Source organism: Arachis hypogaea, chromosome 19, assembly GCF_003086295.3.
Source record: "Arachis hypogaea cultivar Tifrunner chromosome 19, arahy.Tifrunner.gnm2.J5K5, whole genome shotgun sequence".
Taxonomy (NCBI): domain Eukaryota; kingdom Viridiplantae; phylum Streptophyta; class Magnoliopsida; order Fabales; family Fabaceae; genus Arachis; species Arachis hypogaea.
Genome location: NC_092054.1, coordinates 76961892 through 76979023, shown reverse-complemented (window position 1 = coordinate 76979023; position 17132 = coordinate 76961892). Strand labels below are relative to the sequence as shown.

General features: G+C 38.1%; 1 non-coding gene across 1 annotated transcript; it reads left to right on the top strand.

Annotated features, from left to right (window-relative positions):
• Positions 1 to 9268: 9268 nt before the first annotated feature.
• On the top strand, positions 9269 to 9376 carry LOC112781295 (small nucleolar RNA R71). Its single transcript, XR_003192079.1, has one exon. It is a non-coding gene; the product is annotated as a small nucleolar RNA R71 (small nucleolar RNA).
• The last annotated feature ends 7756 nt before the right edge of the window (positions 9377 to 17132 follow it).

Sequence of the window (17132 nt, the reverse complement as noted above, 5' to 3'; positions counted from 1 at the left end):
TACAAGTGCAGGACGACCCCATCAAGAGAAAAGCAGAGGAGCTCCTCCCGGAAATCCCTCAAATTGAATACTGGGAGCACCTAGAAGCATCTGCCACCAAGTTGCAAGAAGCTGTGAATCAACTGAAGGAAGAACAGCAAAATCAAAACAGCATGCTATGCAAACTGCTTAAAGAATAAGAAGAGCAGGGGCGTGACATAAAGGAACTGAAGCGCCAGAAGCTGTCTCTTGAAGGGCCAAGCACTCCACAGGCTAAAGAGGCATCTACCTCCCAAAATAAAGGTTGTTGAGTCCTAACTCTGAGATAATCTTTTATCTATGTTAAGAGTATATGAGTATTAGAGTTAGAGTCATTTATTTTTATGTCTTTAATTTCCTGTCTTTTATTATTAAGTGTCTTCTTTTATGCCTAATTTATATTATTTTTAGTAAATAATAAATAAAAATTAGAGTCTATGCCTTAAATTCATGAATATCCTATAAATCCATCACCGTCTTAAATAAAAAAATGTTTTAATTACAAAGGAACAAGAAGTACATGGTTTCAAATTCATCCTTGAAACTAGTTTAATTATTTTGATGTGGTGACAATACTTTTTGTTTTCTGAATGAATGCTTGAACAGTGCATATGTCTTTTAAAGTTGATATTCATGAATGTTAAATATGTTGGCTCTTGAAGAATAAGAAAAAAGGAGACATGTTATTTGATGATCTGAAAAATCATAAAAATGATTCTTGAAGCAAGAAAAAGTAGTGAATACAAAAGCTTGCGAAAAAAAAAAGAGAAGAAAAAGTAAGCAGAAAAAGCCAAAAGCTCTTTAATCCAAAAGGCAAGAGAAAAAAGCCAATAGCTCTTAAAACCAAAAGGCAAGGATAAATAAAAAGGATCCAAGGCTTTGAGCATCAGTGAATAGGAGGGCCTAAAGGAATAAAATCCTGGCCTAAGCGGCTAAACCAAGCTGTCCCTAACCATGTGCTTGTGGCGTGAAGGTGTCAAGTGAAAACTTGAGACTGAGCGGTTAAAGTCAAGGTCCAAAGCAAAAGAAGAGTGTGCTTAAGAACCCTGGACACCTCTAATTGGGGACTTTAGCAAAGCTGAGTCACAATCTGAAAGGGTTCACCCAGTTATATGTCTGTGGCATTTATGTATCAGGTGGTAATACTGGAAAATAAAGTGCTTAGGGCCACGGCCAAGACTCATAAAGTAGTTGTGTTCAAGAATCAACATACTGAACTAGGAGAATCAATAACACTATCTGAATTCTGAGTTCTTGTAGATGCCAATCATTCTGAACCTCAATGGATAAAGCGAGATGCCAAAACTATTCAAGAGGCAAAAAGCTACAAGTCCCGCTCATCTGATTGGAGCTAAGTTTCATTGATATTTTGGAATTTATAGTATATTCTCTTCTTTTTATCCTATTTTATTTTCAGTTGCTTGGGGACAAGCAACAATTTAAGTTTGGTGTTGTGATGAGCGGATAATTTATACGCTTTTTGGCACTATTTTTAGTATATTTTCAATGTAATTTAGTTAGTTTTTATTATATTTCTATTAGTTTTTAAATAAAAATCACAATTCTAGACTTTACTATGAGTTTGAGTGTTTTTCGGTAATTTCAGATATTTTCTGGCTGAAATTGAGGGAGCTGAGCAAAAATCTGATTCAGGCTGAAAAAGGACTGCTGATGCTGTTGGATTTTGACCTCCCTGCACTCGAAATGGATTTTCTGGAGCTACAGAACTCCAAATGGCACGCTCTTAATTGCATTGGAAAGTAGATATCCAGGGCTTTTCAGAAATATATAATAGTTCATACTTTTCTCAAGGATAGACGACGTAAACTGGCGTTCAACGCCAGTTCCATGTTGCAGTCTGGCGTCAAACGCCAGAAACAGGTTACAAATGGGAGTTGAACACCAGAAACAGGTTACAACCTGGCGTTCAACTCCAGAAACAGCCTAGGCATGTGAAAAGCTTAAGTCTCAGCCCCAGTACACACCAAGCGGGCCCCAGAAGTGGATTTCTGCACCATCTATCATAGTTTAGTCATTTTCTGTAAACCTAGGTTACTAGTTTAGTATTTAAACAACTTTTAGAGGTCTATTTCGCACCTCATAACATTTTTAGATCTAAACTTTATACCTTTTGATGGCATGAGTTTCTAAATTCCGTTGTTGGGGGTGAGGAGCTCTGCTGTATTTCGATGAATTAATGCAACTATTTTTGTTTTCGATTCAAACACGCTTGTTCCTATCTAAGATGTTCATTCGCGCTTTAATATGATGGATGTGATGATCCATGACACTCATCACCATCCTCAACCTATGAACATTTTCCTGACAACCACCTCTGTTCTACCTTCGATTGAATGAGTATCTCTTGGATTCCTTAATCAGAATCTTCGTGGTATAAGCTATAATCCATTGGCAGCATTCTTGAGAATCCGAAAAGTCTAAACCTTGTCTGTGGTATTTCAAGTAGGATTCAGGGATTGAATGACTGTGACGAGCTTCAAACTCACAAGGGTTGGGCGTAGTGACAGACGCAAAAGGATCAATGGATCCTATTCCAGCATGAGTGAGAACCGACAGATGATTAGCCGTGCGGTGACAGCGCACCTGGACCATTTTCACTGAGAGGACGGATGGTAGCCATTGACAACGGTGATCCACCAATACACAGCTTGCCATAGGAGGAACCTTGCGTGTGTGAAGAAGAAGACAAGGGGAAAGCAGAGATTCAGAAGACAAAGCATCTCCAAAACTCCAACATATTCTCCATTACTGCATAACAAGTATTTAATTCATGCTCTTTTATTTTTCGCAATCCAAACTGATAATTATAATTGATATCCTGACTAATAATTACAAGATAACCATCGATTGCTTCAAGCCAACAATCTCCGTGGGATTCGACCCTTACTCACGTAAGGTATTACTTGGACGACCCAGTGCACTTGCTGGTTAGTGGTACGAGTTGTGAAAAGTGTGATTTACAATTCGTGCACCAATGGTCCTCTACGGTTTCTGCACGGCTAATCAACTGTCGGATTTCTCGTCTCAGATGAAAAATACCAGGTACAGCTACTGCATGGCTAATCATCTGTCGGTTCTGCTAGCGTCGGAATAGGATCCATTGATCATTTTGCACACTGTCACTTGCACCCAACATTTGCAAGTTTGAAGCTCGTCACAGTCATCCCTTCCCAGATCCTCCTCGGAATACCACAGACAAGGTTTAGACTTTTCGGATCCCAGGAATGCTGCCAATTGTTCTAGCCTATACCACGAAGATACTAATATGACGGACTCAGTCTGTGTATTAGATATCCAAGAGAATATACTCTGGCTGTCGTCCAATGACTACGTTGAACATCATGTAGACCGCTTGTGGTTGTCAGGCACGCGGATCTTGGCTAAGCGAGTAACGAAGTTTGGGTGATTGTCACGGGTCACCCCTTCATTCTGACATAACTGAATTAAGTACGAGAGTATATCTTGGAGAAGAAGTAGGCGTGAATTGAATAGAAAAAAATAGTAATTGCATTAATTCATGAAGAACAGCAGAGCTCCACACCTTAATCTATGGGGTGTAGAAACTCTACCGTAGAAAATACATAAGTGAAAAGAGGTCTAAGCATGGCCGTGAGGCCAGCCTCCAAACATGAAAAGATGATAAAATTTACATATGATTCCAAAAGATTATAAAATTAATCTCTAAAAGTAGTTTTTATACTAGACTAGTAACCTAGGGTTACAGAAAATGAGTAACTAAGTGTAGATAGTGCAGAAATCTACTTCTGGGGCCCACTTGGTGTGTGCTTGGGCTGAGCATTGAAGTTTTTTCGTGCATAGGCTGTTCTTGGAGTTAAACGCCAGCTTTGGTGCCAGTTTGGGCGTTTAACTCCAATTTTGATGCCAGTTTGAGCGTTTTACGCCAGAAAGTTTTAGGCTGACTTGGAGCGCCGGTTTGGGCCATCAAATCTCGAGAAAAGTATGGACTATTATATATTGTTGGAAATCCCGGGATGTCTACTTTCCAACGCAATTGAGAGCGCGCCAATTGGGCTTCTGTAGCTCCAGAAAATGCATTTCGAGTGCAGGAGGGTTAGAATCCTATAGCATCTGCAGTCCTTTTTCAGCCTCTGAATCAGATTTTTGCTCAGGTCCCTCAATTTCAGCCAGAAAATACCTAAAATCACAGAAAAACAAACAAACTCATAGTAAAGTCCAAAAATGTGATTTTTGAATAAAAACTAATAAAAATATAATAAAAAGTAACTAAAATATACTAAAAACTATGTAAAAACAATGCCAAAAAGGGTATAAATTATCCGCTCATCACAACACCAAACTTAACTTTTTGCTTGTCCCCAAGCAACTAAAAATAAAATAGGATAAAAAGTAGAGAATATACAATGAATTCCAAATATCAATGAAGCTCATTTCCAATTAGATGAGCGGGGCTAGTGGTCTTTTGCTTCTGAATAGTTTTGGCATCTCACTTTATCCTTTGAAGTTTAGAAAGATTGGCATCTATAGGAACTCAGAATTTAGATAGTGTTATTGATTCTCCTATTTCAGTATGTTAATTCTTGAACACAGCTACTTTATGAGTCTTGGCCTTGGCCCTAAGCATTTTATTTTCCAGTATTACCACTGGATACATAAATGCCACAGACACATAACTGGGTTAACCTTTTCAGATTGTGACTCAGCTTTGCTAGAGTCCCCAGTTAGAGGTGTCCAGAGCTCTTAAGCACACTCTTTTTGCTTTGGACCACGACTTTAACCGCTCAGTCTCAAGCTTTTCACTTGACACCTTCACACCACAAGCACATGGTTAGGGACAGCTTGGTTTAGCCGCTTAGGCCAGGATTTTATTCCTTTCGGCCCTCCTATCCATTAATGCTCAAAGCCTTGGATCCTTTTTTTCCCTTGCCTTTTGGTTTAAAGGGTTATTGGCTTTTTCTGCTTGCCTTTTCTTTTTCTTTCTTTTTTTTTCTCTTTTTTTTTGCAACCTTTTTTTTTTGCAAGCTTTTCACTGCTTTTTCTTGCTTCAAGAATCAATTTTATGATTTTTTAGATTATCAATAACATTTCTCCTTTTTCATTATTCTTTCAAGAGCCAACAATTTTAACATTCATAAACAACAATATCAAAAATATGCACTGTTCAAGCATTCATTCAGAAAACAAAAAGTATTGCCACCACATCAAAATAATTATATTATTTTCAAGATGTAATTCAAAATTCATGTACTTCTTGTTCTTTTTGCAATTAAAAACATTTTTTATTTAAGAAAGGTGAAGGATTCATAGGACATTCATAGCTTTAAGACATAGACACTAGACACTAATAATCATGTAATAAAGACATAAACATAGACAAAACATAAAGCATAATTTTCGAAAAAATAGAAAAATAAGAACAAGAAAATTAAAGAATGGGTCCACCTTAGTGATGGCGGCTAGTTCTTCCTCTTGAAGATCTTATGGAGTGCTTTAGCTCCTCAATATCTCTTTCTTGCCTTTGTTGCTCCTCTCTCATGGCTCTTTGGTCTTCTCTAATTTCATGGAGGATGATGGAATGCTCTTGGTACTCCATCCTTAGTTGCCCCATGTTGGAACTCAATTCTCCTAAGGAGGTGTTGATCTGCTCCCAATAATTGTGTGGAGGAAAGTACATCCCTTGAGGCATCTCAGGGATTTCTTGATGAGGAATGTCCTCATGCTCTTGTTGAGGTCCATGAGTGGGCTCTCTTGTTTGCTCCATCCTTTTCTTAGTGATGGGCTTGTCTCCTTCAATGAGGATGTCTTCCTCTATGACAATTCTAGCTGAATTGCATAGCTTACAGATGAGATGAGGGAAGGCTAGCCTTGCCAAAGTAGAGGGCTTGTCTGTCACCTTGTAGAGTTTTAGGGATATGATCTTATGAACTTCTACTTCCTCTCCATTCATGATGCTATGGATCATGATAGCCCGATCTATTGTAACTTCAGACCGGTTGCTAGTAGGAATGATAGAGCGTTGGATAAACTCCAACCATCCCCTAGCCACGGGCTTGAGGTCAAGCCTTCTTAATTGAACCAGCTTGCCTCTTGAGTCTCTCTTCCATTGAGCTCCTTCCACACAGATGTCCATGAGGACTTGGTTTAACCTTTGATCAAAGTTGACTCTTCTAGTGAAAGGATGAGGATCTCCTTGCATTATTAGCAAGTTGAATGCCAACCTCACATTTTCCGGACTGAAATCCAAGTAATTCCTTCGAACCATTGTGAGCCAATTCTTTGGGTTTGGGTTCACACTTTGGTCATGGTTCCTAGTGATCCATGCGTTAGCATAGAACTCTTGAACCATTAAGATTCTGACTTATTGAATGGGGTTAGTGAGAGCTTTCCAACCTCTTCTTTGAATCTCATGTCGGATCTCCGGATATTCACTCTTTTTGAGCATGAAGGGGACCTCGGGGATCACCTTTTTCTTGGCCACAACCTCAGAGAAGTTGTCTTGATGAACCTTTGAAATGAATCTCTCCATCTCCCATGACTCGGAGGTGGAACCAGTTGCCTTCCCTTTCCTCTTTCTAGAGGTTTCTCCGGCCTTAGGTGCCATTAATGGTTATGGAAAAACAAAAAGCATAGTTTTTTCCACACCAAACTTAGAAGGTTTGCTCGTCTTCGAGCAAAAGAAGAAAGAAAATAGTAGAAGAAGAAGAAATAGAGGAGATGGAGGTGAGGAGTGGGTTTGGCCAAGGGGGTTAAGTCTGTATGAAGTGTGAAATTGAAGGTTCTAAGGAGGGGTATTTATAGGGTAAGAAAGAGAGGGGATTCGGTCATGAAGGGGTGGGTTTGGAAAGGAAATTGTTTGAATTTGAATGGTAAGGTAGGTGGGGTTTATGATGGATAGATGTGAGTGGGGAAGAGGATATGGGGAAAAGGGTAAGATTTGATAGGTGAAGGGTGTTTGGGGAAGAGGTATTGATGTGATTGGTCAAGGGTATTTGGGAAAGAGTGTTATGGAAGGGTGTGAAGAGGAGAGAAGAAGAGGTGGGGTAGGTGGGGATCCTATGGGGTCCACAGATCCTGAGGTGTCAAGGATTTCTGCTCCCTGCACCATTCTGGCATTCAAACGCTCACTGTGTGCCAATTCTGGCATTAAACGCCAGCTCTGCTATCTTTCCTAGAATTAAACGCCAGTCTGCTGCCTCTTTCTGGCATTTAACGCCAGCCAGACACCCTTTTCTGGCGTTAAACGCCAGTCTGTCTGTCTTTTCTGGCATTTAACGCCAGCCAGATGCTAGACACCCTTTTCTGGCATTAAATGCCCAGAATGCTGCCTATTATGGCGTTTAACACCCAGAATGCTGCCAGGCTGGGCGTTAAACGCCCATTCTGCTATCCTTACTGGCGTTTAAACGCCAGTAAGCCTATCCTCCAGGGTGTGCTATTTTTTATGCTATTTTTCATTTTGCTTGAATTCTACAATTGTTTTTATGACTTCACATGATCATCAACCTAAAGAAAACATGAAATAACAATGGAAAACAAATAAATATAATTAAATAACATTGGGTTGCCTCCCAATAAGCGCTTCATTAATGTCAATAGCTTGACAGTGAGCTCTTAGAGAGCTTCACAGAGGCCCAGAGCTTAATGGTGGCCTCCCAACACCAAACTTAGAAGTTGAGTGTGGGGGCTCTGGTTGACTCTATTTTGAGAGAAGCTTTTTATGCTTCCTCTCCATGGTTACAGAAGAAGATCCTTAAGCCTTAAACACAAGGTAGTCCTCATTCAATTGCAGGACTAACTCTCCTCTGTCCACATCAATCATAGCTTTTGCTGTGGCTAGGAAGGGTCTTCCAAGGATGATGGATTCAACATCTTCCTTTCCAGTGTCTAGGATTATAAAATCAGCAGGGATATAAAAGCCTTCAACCTTCACTAAGACATCCTCTACAACTCCATAAGCCTATTTTCTTGATTTGTCTGCCAATTCTAGTGAGAATTTAGCAACTTGTACCTTAAAGATCCCTAGTTTTTCCATTACAGAGAGTGGCATGAGATTTATACTTGAACCAAGGTCACACAGAGCCTTATTAAAGGTCATGGTGCCTATGATGCAAGGTATTAAGAACTTTTTGAGATCCGGTTTCTTCTGAGGTAATTTCTGTTGCCTCAAAGCATTCAGTTCATTGATGAGCAATGGAGGTTCATCCTCCCAAGTCTCATTACCAAATAACTTGGCATTCAGCTTCATGATTGCTCCTAGGTTCTGAGCAACTTGCTCTTCAATAATATCTTCATCCTCTTCAGAGGAAGAATACTCATCAGAGCTCATGAATGGCAACAGTAAATTCAATAGAATCTCTATGGTCTCTATATGAGCCTCAGATTCCTTTGGTTCCTCATTGGGGAACTCTTTAGAGGCCAGTGGATGTCCATTGAGGTCTTCCTCACTGGAAATCACTGCCTTTTCTTCCTCCCTAGGTTCGGCCATGTTGGTTATATTCATGGCCTTGCACTCTCTCTTTGCATTCTCTTCTGTATTGCTTGGGAGAGTACTAGGAGGGATTTCAGTAACTCTTTCACTCAGCTGACCTACTTGTGCCTCCAAATTTTTGATGGAGGACTTTGTTTCAATCATGAAACTGAGAGTAGTCTTAGATAGATCAGAGACTATGGTTGCTAATTTAGAGGGGCTCTACTTAGAATTCTCTGTCTGTTGCTCAGAAGATGATGGAAAAGGTTCGCTATTGCCAAACCTATTTCTCCCACCATTATTATTGAAGCCTTGGTTAGGCTTCTGCTGATCCTTCCATGAGAAATTAGGATGATTCCTCCATGAAGGATTATAGGTGTTTCCATAGGATTCTCCCATGTAATTCACCTCTTCCATTGCAGGATTCTCAGGGTCATAAGCTTCTCCTTCAGGGGAGGCTTCTTTAGTACTGCCTGATGCAGCTTGCATTTCAGTCAGACTCTGAGAAATCATATTGACTTGCTGAGTCAATATTTTATTCTGAGCCAATATTGCATTCAGAGTATCAATCTCAAGAACTCCTTTCTTTTGAGTCATCCCATTATTCATAGGATTTCGTTCAGAAGTATACATGAACTGGTTATTTGTAACCATTTCAATGAGTTCCTGGGCTTCTACAGGCATCTTCTTCAGATGAAGAGATCCACCAGCAGAGTGATCCAATGACATCTTGGACAATTCAGACAGACCATCATAGAATATACATAGGATGCTCCATTCTGAAAGCATGTCAGAAGGACACCTTCTGATCAATTGCTTGTATCTTTCCCAAGCTTCATAGAGGGATTCACCTTCCTTCTGTCTGAAGGTTTGGACTTCCACTCTAAGTTTACTCAACTTTTGAGATGGAAAGAACTTGGCCAAGAAAGCATTGACCAAATTTTCCCAAGAGTTCAGGCTTTCTTTAGGTTGTGAGTCCAACCATATCCTAGCTCTGTCTCTTACAACAAAAGGGAAAAGCATAAGTCTGTATACCTTAGGATTAACCCCATTGGTCTTAACAGTGTCACAGATTTGTAAGAATTTAGCTAAGAACTGATGAGGATCTTCCAATGGAAGTCCATGAAACTTGCAATTCTGCTACATTAGAAAAACTAATTGAGGCTTAAGCTCAAAGTTGTTTGCTCCAATTGCAAGAATTGAGATGCTTCTTCCATAGAAGTCAGAAGTTGGTGTAGTAAAGTCACCAAGCACCTTCCTTGTATCTCCACCATTGTTGTTATTTTTGGATGCCATAACTACTTCTTTTTCGAAAATTTCTATTAGGTCCTTTCCAGAGTGTTGTGCTTTAGCTTCTCTTAGCTTCCTCTTTAGAGTCCTTTCAGGTTCAGGATCAGCTTCAACAAGAATGTTCTTATCCTTGTTCCTGCTCATATGAAAAAGAAGAGAACAAAGAAGAAGAGGAATCCTCTATGTCAGAGTATAGAGATTCCTTTATGTGAGTAGAAGAAGAAAAGAATAGAAGAATGAGGTAGAGAGAGAATGAAGAGAATTCAAACACAGAGAGAGGGAAAGGGTTCAAATTTTAAGAATAAGAGAAGTGTTAGTAATTAAATAAATAAATAGAAAGAGATGAGAGAGGAAGGAAATTCGAAAGTTAATTAATAGAAAAGAAAAATATTTTTGTTTTTATTTTAATTATTGGTTAGTATTCGAAAATTAAAAAGAGAAATAAAATAAAATTAGAATTTAAAATAATTAGTTAATTAAAAAGAATTTTGAAAAAGGGGTTAGTAGTTTTCGAAAAAATTAGAGAGAGAGAGAGAGAAAGGTAGTTAGGTGGTTTTGAAAAAGATATGATTGAAATAGTAAACTTTTTAAAATAAAAACAAACTAATCAAGTGGTTAATTGAAAAATATTTGAAAACCAATTTTGAAAAGATATGATTGAAATTTATTTGAAAAATATTTGAAAAGGAAATCAAAAAGATTTGATTTTCGAAATTAAAGTTGATTACTTGACTAACAAGAAATTAAAAGATATGATTCTAGAATTTAAAGATTGATCCTTTCTTAATAGGCAAGTAATAACTTGAAAATTTTTTACTCAAAACATTAAATGTTAGCAATAATTTCGAAAATATGAAATAAAAATAAGAAAAAGATTTTGAAAATTAATTTTGGAGAATTTTCGAAAAATATTAAGAAGAAAAATGAAAAAGATTTGATTTTTGAAAAAGATTTGAAAAGATAGAATTTTTAAAGTGAATTTCCGACTTGACTAACAAGAAACAACTAAATTTTAAAAATTTTTGACCAAATCAACTCAAAATTTCGAAAATTATGAGTAAAATAAGGGAAAGATATTATTTTTTATTTTTGAATTAGTGAAGAGATAGAAAAACAACTAAATGAAACAAAACATAAAAATTTAAGATCAAAACACATAATGCATGCAAGAACACTTTGAATGTCAAGATGAACACCAAGAACACTTTGAAGATTATGATGAATATCAAGAACATATTTTTGAAATTTTTAAGAAAAGAAAAATATGCAAGACACCAAATTTAAAAATATTTAAATTTTAGACACTAATAATTGAAAATTGCATAAGAAAAACAAGAAAAGACACAAAACAAGAAAATATAAAGATCAAACAAGGAAAATCATCTAAAACAACTTGAAGATCAATGAAGAACACAATGCATATTTTCGAAATTAAAGAAAAATTAAAGCATGCAATTGACACCAAACTTAAAATTTGACACAAGACTCACACAAGAAACAGAATATTTTTTGGTTTTTTTAAGATTTTATTAATAATTTTTTTTTATATTTTTCGAAAAAAATTTTGGAAAAAGAAATAAAGAGATACAAAATTTTTAATAAGAATTCCAGGAATCATGCAATGTTAGTCTAAAGCTTCGGTCCAAAAGAATTAGACATGGCCAAATGGCCAGCCAAGCTTTAGCAGAGTATTACAAACAACAGCCAAATTGATGGGAACCAAAAGGCTCCTGCAAAGATAAGTGGAAATCTCGGTCCAAAAGATTAGACATGGCTTAACAGCCAGCTAGGCTTCAACATATCTTATGAAACTCTAGAATTCGTTCTTAAAAATTCTGAAGAAAATTTTTTTAAAAATTTTTTTTATAATTTTTCGAAAATTAGAAATAAAAATTAAAAAGCTTAAACATAAAATAAAATTACCTAATTTAAGCAACAAGATGAACCGTCAGTTGTCTAAACTCGAACAATCCCCGGCAACAGCGCCAAAAACTTGGTGTGGGAAATCGTGATTCACACTTTTCACATCTCCGCACAACTAACCAACAAGTGCACTGGGTCGTCCAAGTAATAAACCTTACGTGAGTAAGGGTCGATCCCACGGAGACTGTCAGCTTGAAGCAAGCTATGGTCATCTTGTAAATCTCAGTCAGGCAGATTCAATTGGTTATGAGGTTTTGATAATTGAAAGATAAATAAAACATAAAATAAGATAGAGATACTTATGTAATTCACTAGTGGGAATTTCAGATAAGCGTATGGAGATGCTTTGTTGCTTCTAAATCTCTGCTTTCTTATTGCCTTCTTCCAACCATGCGTGCTCCCTTCCATGGCAAGCTGTAGGATCCTCTCAGTGAAAATGGTCCTCTACGGTTTCTGCACAGCTAATCAACTGTCGAATTTCTCGTCTCGGATGAAAAATACCAGGTACAGCTACCACATGGCTAATGATCTGTCGATTCCCTCTAGCGTCGGAATAGGATCCATTGATCCTTTTGCACACTGTCACTTGTGCCCAACATTCACAGGTTTGAAGCTGGTCACAGTCATCCCTTCCCAGATCTGACTTGGAATACCACAGACAAGGTTTAGACTTTCCGGATCCCAAGAATGCTGCCAATTGTTCTAGCCTATACCACGAAGATACTAATCTCACGGACTCGGTCCGTGTATTATATATCCAAGAGAATATACTCCGGCTGTTGTCCAATGACTACGTTGAACATTATGTAGACCGCTTGTGGTTATCAGGCACGCGGATCTTGGCTAAGCGAGTAACGAAGATTAGGTGATTGTCACGGGTCACCCCTTCATTCTGACTTAACTGAATTAAGTACGAGAGTATGTCTTGGAGAAGAAGTAGGCGTGAATTGAATAGAAAGACAATAGTAATTGCATTAATTCATGAAGAACAGCAGAGCTCCACACCTTAATCTATGGGGTGTAGAAACTCCACCATAGAAAATACATAAGTGAAAAGAGGTCTAGGCATGGCCGTGAGGCCAGCATCCAAACGTGAAAAGATGATAAAAGTTACATATGATTCCAAAAGATTATAAAATAAATCTCTAAAAGTAGTTTTTATACTATACTAGTAACCTAGGATTACAGAAAATGAGTAACTAAGTGCAGATAGTGCAGAAATCCACTTTCGGGGCCCACTTGGTGTGTGCTTGGGCTGAGCATTGAAGCTTTTTCATGCATAGGCTATTCTTGGAGTTAAATGCCAGCTTTGGTGCCAGTTTGGGCATTTAACTCCAATTCTGGTGCCAGTTTGGGCGTTTTACGCTAGAAAGTTTTAGGCTGACTTTGAGCGCCAGTTTGGGCCATCAAATCTCGGGCAAAGTATGAACTATTATATATTGCTGGAAAGCCCAGGATGTCTGCTTTCAAACCCAATTGGGCTTCTGTAGCTCCAGAAAATCCATTTCGAGTGCAGGAGGGTCAGAATCCAACAGCATCTGTAGTCCTTTTTCAGCCTCTGAATCAGATTTTTGCTCAGGTCCCTCAATTTCAGCCAGAAAATACCTGAAATCACAGAAAAATACACAAACTCATAGTAAAGTCCAGAAATGTGATTTTTGAATAAAAACTAATAAAAATATAATAAAAAGTAACTAAAATATACTAAAAACTATGTAAAAACAATGCCAAAAAGGGTATAAATTATCCGCTCATCACTTGCCAATGTAGGAAATAGAATTGGTTGAGCAACTTCCTGCAAGACTTGCTCATCTCTAGGGACTTCACCCCTTGGTTAAGGGACTCCATCTTCAACTACCTCATGTGCTTCATCCTCCTCTTCAATTTCTTCTATCTCAACCACATTCTCATCTTGAGTGACTATCATTGGACTAGGTGCCTTTGTACTCCTTTGGTAGTGGTTAAGAGGGTATGGTACTAGAACTTGAAGCTTGAGGAGTGGGGGTAGAAGGTGGTTCCATGCGGGCTATGAGAGCTTGGAGGGTGGAATTAAGTTCGGTAAGACTAGAGGCAAGTGTAGTTTGAAGTTCTTTTTGCCCTTGGAGTATAGACCAGAGTGTTTCATCATGATTGGAGGAAGAGGAAGGATAGGTGATTTGAGGGGCTTGTGATTGGTTGGGTTGAGGTGGGTGCCTATGATGAGGCTGTTAGTATGTTTGGTAGTTTCTTCCTTGGTTTGGTTGTTGATATGGAGGGTTTTGTGAGTACCGCTTTTGTGAATTGTTGTTGTTCCATCTTTGGTTTCCTCCATTGTCCCTACCTCCTTGTTGATAATTGTCCCTCCATCCTTGGTTGGAATTATCTCTCCAACCTTGATTATAGTTGTTACTCCCTTGATTGTAATTGCCTCCTTGTTGGGGATACCCTTGGTTGAAATTGCCGCCTTATGAATAGTATCCTTGATTCGGACGGTCATAGAAATTGTGGGTAGCTGCCAAGGTGTTGTCTTCTTGGAGACTTAGACATTCATCCGTGTAGTGGGAGTAGCAAGAACAAATACCGCACACTCTTTGGGGGACCAATTGTTGATTTTATTGTTGTTGAGGAGGTGGTGGAGGTTGTTGTTGATGAAATGGAGGTTATTGTTGATTTATTTGGAGTTGCTTTAGAATGCTTGTCATCTCGCCCAAGGTTTTCGTAAGGGCGGCAGTCTCAACACTAGAAGAAACTTCATTAACGGTTCTAGGGTGATTGCTCCTTTGTCTAGCATGCAAGGTGGACTTGGCCAAATCGGAGATCAATTGCCATGCTTCCTCCACCGTTCTATATTTTGTCAAGGAACCATTGCTTGGAGCATCTAGAAGGATCTTGTCTTGAGGTTTCATTCCTTGGCAAAAATAGTTAATCAACACTAGAGTGTCAATCATTTGGTTGGGGGATGAGTCAAGAAGCTTTCGGAACCATTCTCAATACTCGTATAGAGTTTCCAATTCACCTTAGACAATGCATGAGATTTCTTTCCGCAACTTATCGGTCACCGCCGCAGGAAAGAATTTGTCTAAGAATTATCTTCTAAGTAAGTTTCAATCACTAACAATCTCACTTGGCAAAGAGTAGAACCACTCCTTAGCTCTCCCTTCAAGAGAGAAAGGAAAAGCATACAACCAAACCGCAATTTCACTAGAGCCTTCCCACCTAATAGTAGAACATACACCTTGGAAGTCCTTAAGGAGTCTAATAGGATCTTAAGCGGGAAGTCCTTGGTACCTGGGAAGAAGGTTGATCAAAGCGGTTTTGAGCTCAAAATTAGCATTCAAGTCCGGATGATGAATGTGAGTAGGTTGAAGAACAAAATCCGGAGCACCGACTTCCTTGAGAGTGACTCGCCTTGGAGCGGCCATAGTGTCCGTACCTAAATCAAGAGAAGAGTTATTAGTAGTATCTATGGAAGAGTAAATAGTGCCTTCTTCGAATGACGATTCGGAATCAACTTCGGATGTGGTAGGTGAATTGGCAAGAGCCTTTTCACCACCTCCAAAGGCTAACCGTCTCCGAGCTTGTTTAATGTGAAGTAGAGTTCTTTCTATTTCAGGATCAAATCTAGCTAAGCTCGGCTCGGGTAAGGAACACGTCATTCAAGGAAAGAGATAGAGAGCTCATGACAATAGAGTGAACTAAACAAAGAGTAATCCTAACTAACAATTGAACTAACACACACAATAGTGAAAAACGCAAGTATACACATATCCACATATTTACACTAACCAACAACATGGCACTCATGTGCAACTCCTGATAAACCCCATTTTTAGGGTTTATCTTGTGTTAAATTTAGAGGTTTTTGTCAACTTTTCTCCCATTTACTCACTAAAATAACATGGTTTTGTAAATTCTCCTTTAATTGTGCTTAAGAGTGAAAACATGCTTTTTAGGTCTTAAAATAGCTAAATTTAATTCACCTTGATTTCATTAGATGCCTTGATATGTTTGTTAAGTGATTTCAGATTTAGGAGGCAAAGATTGGATTGAGGGAATTAAGAAAAAGCATGTAGAAATGGAGAACTCATGAAGAAATGAAGGAATCACAAAGTTGTCAATCCTGACCTCTTCGCACTTAATCGATCATAACTTGAGCTACAGAGGTCGAAATGAGGCGGTTCAAATTGCATTGGAAAGCTAACATCCAGGGCTTCAAAATGATATTAAACTTTTCAAAGTTTCCTAGAGTTTAGGGATGCGTATGTGTGATGTACACGTACACGTGGGAAACTGCATATGACTCACTAAAGGCAACTCGTGGCCAGCGATTTCTGAAGTATTTTGGGTCCAATCCAACTCATTTCTGATACTATTTAACCCAAGGATTGAAGAGGGATGAACCAATTAGTTAGTTAATTAGTTTTAGTTTAGTTTTCAAGAGGCTTTAGTTAGTTTCTAGAGAGAGAATCTCTCTCTTCTCTCTAGAATTAGGATTAGGTTTAGATCTAGATCTACTTCCTCTTCTCTTGCTTAATTTCCTTTTTCATCTTTAATTCTTCCCTTGTAGTTGTAGCATTCTACTTCTCTTGTATTTTCTTTGTATTGTTAGTTGTAGTTTATGGATTCTATTGTAGATCTACATTTCTTCTTCAATGCAATTGGTAAGTTCTTTCTTGTTTCATAATTGTTTTGCCTTTCTATTGTTAATCTCTTGCTTTTGTAGTTGTAGATTCCTTTAATTTTTGTAATTAATAATGTTTGCCTTTATTGCCTTCTATGTGTTTGTTAAAATGTTTCTTCTAGTTATGAGGTAGATTTTGTTCCTATTGGCTTTGGTTGAGTAAATGGTGACTCTTGAGTTATCTAATTCCTTTGTTGATTGATAATTGGAAGTCGCTAATTGACTTGAATGTCACTAAAGCTAGTCTTTCATCTAGATTTGGCTAGGACTTGTGATATCAAGTTAATTCCTCCACTTGACTTTCCTTCATAGTTAGAGGTTAACTAAGTAGGAGCAATACACAATTCTCATCTCAATTGATAATAATAACTAGGATAGGACTTCTAGTTCTAATACCTTGCCAATAGCTCTCTTAATTGTTAGTCTATTTCTTTTGCCATTTACAATTCTTGTTGCTTATCTCAAAAACCCCAAAGATACTTCATAGCCAATAACCAGAACACTTTATTGCAATTCATAGGGAGAACGATCCGAGGTTTGAATACTGCGGTTATTAATTTTAGGGGTTTGTTACTTGTGACAAACAAATTTTTGTATGAAAGGATTATTGTTGGTTTAGAAACTATACTTGCAACGAGATTTCATTTGTGAAATTCTATACCATCAAAAACCCATTCATCAACTCCCCGACAACGGCGCCATTTTGATGATAGATTTTATGCTGGTGTAGGATTTATCAATAAATCCAATCGTGAGTATAGTCTAGAATGACAC